Source organism: Tribolium castaneum, chromosome 6 (genome assembly GCF_031307605.1).
Source record: "Tribolium castaneum strain GA2 chromosome 6, icTriCast1.1, whole genome shotgun sequence".
Taxonomy (NCBI): Eukaryota; Metazoa; Arthropoda; class Insecta; order Coleoptera; family Tenebrionidae; genus Tribolium; species Tribolium castaneum.
The window spans coordinates 14,801,998-14,806,819 of NC_087399.1; the positions used below are offsets into that span (position 1 = coordinate 14,801,998).

A 4,822-nucleotide genomic window follows, 5' to 3' on the forward strand; every position below is an offset into this window, starting at 1 on the left:
AGCAAGAAACCAAAAAACTGTTACCTTAATAAAGCGCTTGCATATAAACAGATTTAGTACTATTAGTATTATTATTATTAATGTTATTGTTATTAATATGACGACTAAAAACGATTCTAAAGACTTTGGTGACTTTTATGTCCTTTTCTTTTTTCTCTACTAAAGTGTTAGACACAATTAATTTAGTTTAATTTCAGTATTTCAAACATTTTATTTTTAAGCAAGTTTTTGTTAAATATTATTTATATCCAACTTTATAACTCGCTTATGGTTGGTCCTACAAGAAAAATGCAAATAACTATTTTGTAGGAAATGTTATCAGCTTTAATTTTGAAAAAAAGATAAAAATTGATAGGAGTAACTGTTTTCGAGATATAAGCAAAAAACCAAAGTAAAAACTGTTACCGTTTCAGAACAAAAATGTAATTCAGTTTTCAATGTTTGAGACGAAGACGAAAATGCAGCATTTAAAATCGACTCTGAAGACTTCAGTGACTTATATGTCACCCCCTTTTTTTTCTAATAAAGTATTGGACCTAATCCAATCATATCCAACAGTGCGTATGAGAGTGCAGTCGTGTCTCTGCGTGCTCTTGCCTTTGGGATTCATTTTCAGTGGTTGATTCTTGGTGTTGATTGTTGAATTTGATATCTGGGTGTATGTGGTTGTTGTTGTTTCCTCTGGAAATTACTATTTTTGCGATTTCGGTAAGTTATTCTTGTTTAATTCGTTAATATCCGTCATTAGATACGCATAATTATATCTTATCGCGGCAGTATAAGATAGCGCTCGCCCCTCTATAGCAGCAGCAGCTGGTATCGCGGCGGCGCGGCGCAGTGAAAATTTAGTATTTATCGCTCTGTCGCAGAGTGAGCGTCTGGTGTCCAAATTTTGTCTACATTAATTTCATTAATTTCAGTTTAAATCACTAAATTTAATGGCTGAATTTAATTGCTGCCACTGTTTTAAAAGCGTAAGTCGTGATACACCTATCGTGGTGTGTGACGGCTGTTCGCTAAATATTCACTGTCGTTGCCTCAAAATAAGCGAAAATGAAATCGCCTTTATTTCTCAGTCTCGCTCTCCAAATATCAAACTGTTTTGTAATAGATGCAACGTAACTATCACAGCAATTTCAGAAATTAAAAAACTCGTAAATGACATAAAATCATCATTTGATGAGCGTCTTAGCAAACTCGAATCTCTTATTATTAATAACAATACGTCTCAAGCTATAAACCGCGAAGAAATTATCGCCGAATCTGTGGACAGGTCGGCTCGTGCGTGCAATGTTATTATGTACAATGTTAAACCTGTCGCTAATAAACAAGACGTGGATGTGGTAAATGATGTCCTCGAGGTCATTGATCCATCACTTGTGATTGGTCCGGAAAATGTTTTTCGCGTAGGAAAAACCGTCGGTGATAAACCTCGCTTATTAAAATTGCAATTTAAAACTCAACAAATGGCACGTCTATGCTTGAAGAAAAAATCGTCTTTGCTGCAGCACCCACAATTTGCTCACATTACTATTAGTGATGATAAAACCCCGGGTCAACTAAAGCATTTAAACAATTTGCGTGATGAATTAAAGCGAAGACTTGATGTTGGCGAAAAGGACTTGACAATTAAATACGTTAACCACGTACCAAAAATTATTTCACATCAAAAAAACTAAATATTTACCCTTGTTCAATGGCTCTTCTGTATACGAATATCGCATCTTTATCTTCGAAATTTAATGATTTGTTATTAGAAGTAACTGAATTTAGACCTTCTATTATCGCACTCACGGAGACTTGGCTTAATCCGTCTATCTCTGATGATGCTGTACACATTGAAAATTACTCTATTTACAGAGATGATCGCCTATCTCAAAAAGGTGGCGGTGTGTGTTTTTATGTAGATAAAATTAAAATTTCAAAATTTTTTAAAATTACTCAAATTTGCATATCTGTTAAACCTTATGATTCTCTATGGTTAAAATTTGAAGGAAATGAACAAACCTTTGTTATAGCATGTATTTACAGACCACCAACAGGAGCGTCTTTTAACAATCACGAAAATGATAAAAATCTATTTAATACCATACAATCAACTATTAATCAGTATCCTAACTTAATTATCATGGGAGATTTCAATTTTCCATGTATAGACTGGTCTGCTAAAAACACAACAGGTCAAACAATCATCGAAAAACAATTTTCTGAATTGCTCTTGGAGAATAATTTGTCACAAATAGTCACTGAACCTACACGATTTAGATCCCAACAACGTCCTTCATTACTTGATTTGGTAATTTTGTCTGACGTTAACCTTGTATCGTCTTTAAACGTTTCGAATCCTGTAGGTACATCTGATCATTCAAAAATCGAAATTGAGTTACAAATTATGATATATTCAGAGCCAAATGCAAGAATTAAAACAACATCAATTGTTGACTACACTCGCATAGACGAAAGTCTCTTGACTTACGACTGGAATGGTTTAGATTCACTAAATGCGGAAGAACAATGGAAACATTTTAAATCGATTTTACAAACTTGCATTCCAACAAATTCCAGACTGTTTACAAACCGACTGAGAAAAGATAAACCGTGGATAAATCAACACATGCTTGACAAAATAAAATACAAAGCTAAATTATGGAAAAAATTTAAAAGGAAGCCTACTGAAGATAATTTTTCTGCTTATAAAAGATTTTCTAACCAACTAAAATCTGATTTACAAATAGCCAGGTGTAATTATGAAAATTCTATATTAAATAAACCAAAACTATTTTATTCCCATGTACGTAAATTTATCTCTAGTCGTGTATCGGTCCCTTTAGTACGAAATGCTTCAGGTCTACTCTGCTCCGATCATACAGAAACTGCAAACACTTTAGCGGACAGTTTTGCTGCTACCTATAATTTAAACATTAATAATAATATACCGTCATTTATGCCTACAAGTACATTTAGTGGGTTGTCTTATATTAATTTTACTCCGGATCTGGTAAAAAGCCAACTCTGTGCCATTAAATTAAATACAGCTCCAGGTCCGGATCAGATACCTCCCAAACTCCTGAGAACTTGTGCTGCTTCGTTGTCGGGCCCACTTGCCAAAATGATGACAAAATCATTCTTACAAGGCACTTTGCCCTACGAGTGGTTGCAAGCAACAATCACGCCTTTGTACAAGTCAGGAGATAAACTTGATCCTGCTAACTATAGACCTGTAAGTCTCACGTCGACATGCTGTAAAATTATGGAAAAAGTTATAGTCAAGGAACTATTAACTTACATGAGAAAAAATAATTTAATACCTGAGCATCAGCACGGCTTTTTACCAGGTAGGTCAGTTGTCACAAATTTGCTATCCTGCACAAATCTATGGACAAAAATGTTAGACACTAACCAACCTGTAGACATAATTTACCTTGATTTTAGTAAAGCCTTTGATAAAGTCCCTCACAATCTCTTGTTAGCAAAACTGGAGTCCTATGGTGTAACAGGAAATTTGCTTGATTGGATCCGAGCGTTTCTATCAAATCGAAACTATTGTGTAAAAGTCTGTGGTAAATTTTCGTACTCTAAACCAGTATTAAGTGGGGTCCCACAGGGATCAGTTCTTGGACCAATTTTATTCTTGTTATATACAGCAGATTTATTGTTTTCACTGGACAGCTATTCAGCATATGCGGATGATATTAAGTTATTTGCTAACCCACTTGTCACGGACTTGCAAGACCAACTTAATTTAATCTTCCAATGGAGCGAGAAGTGGCAAATACCACTAAATATTGCAAAATGCTGTGTACTTCAGTGTGGCCACAACAACCCAAAGTACCTTTACCATATAAATGGCACACTCCTGAGTGTAAAAACCTCAACCAAAGATCTAGGGGTCATTGTAAATGATAAGTTAGGATGGTCAGAGCAATGTCTAGCATCAGTGGGTCGAGCGCGTAAAATGTTTTATTTGCTAAAGCATGTTTTTCCAAATCCTTCAGTCAGTTTTATTTCAAAGGTGTACATCACTTACATAAGGCCGCATTTGGAATTTGCCATTCCAGTCTGGAGACCTTATTTGTTAAAGGATATTGATTTGCTGGAAAGAACTCAGCACCTGGTAACTAGATGGACACACTGTTTAAGACAAGTTTCATATGAACAACGTCTTGAAATACTCAAAATACCAGATCTACGTGCTCGTCAAAACAGGGCAGATGCAATTCAAATTTTTCGGCTTACTCATGGTTTATTTCCTGGAGTAACACGCAATTTCTTGCAAATTCAATATCATGACAGACTTAGAGGTCATTCTTATAAGCTGAAAAAAGAACCATTTAAGACTACCGTTAGAAAGAATTATTTGACAAATCGTGCATTTGATATATGGAATGGCTTGCCTGATAACGTTGTTGCAGCTGTTACTGTTTCTTCCTTCAAGAATCAATATGACACATTACAATAATTAACATTAACCTTTATTAATTAACTAATTTAACTGTAGATTAAAATTGTATTTCATTTTTCATTATTCAATGGTGTTTCATTTAACACGAAACCGTATTTCTTGATATTTTGCTATAAAGGTGTTAACCTCAGCAAAGAATCTATGTTAATAATAATAATAATAATAATAATAATAATAAATTAAGTGTATTTTAAATCACAAGACATTTTCTGTTAAAGCACTTCTTTTTTAAATATTAATTATTTTCAATCTTATATCTCGCTTATGGTTAGTCCTACATAAAAAATGCAAATAACTATTTTGTAAGAAATTTTATCAGCTTGAATTTTAGTAAAAAGATAAAAATTGATAGGAGTAACT

The 4,822-nt window shown here is 33.9% G+C and overlaps 1 long non-coding RNA gene across 1 annotated transcript; it reads right to left on the bottom strand.

The window, feature by feature from the left end:
* Positions 1-2,006: 2,006 nt before the first annotated feature.
* Positions 2,007-4,591, bottom strand: LOC135266571 (uncharacterized). Its single transcript, XR_010334693.1, has 3 exons — positions 3,309-4,591; positions 2,959-3,240; positions 2,007-2,907 (listed from the first exon to the last, which is right to left on the bottom strand). It is a non-coding gene; the product is annotated as an uncharacterized LOC135266571 (long non-coding RNA).
* Between the last annotated feature and the right edge of the window lie 231 nt (positions 4,592-4,822).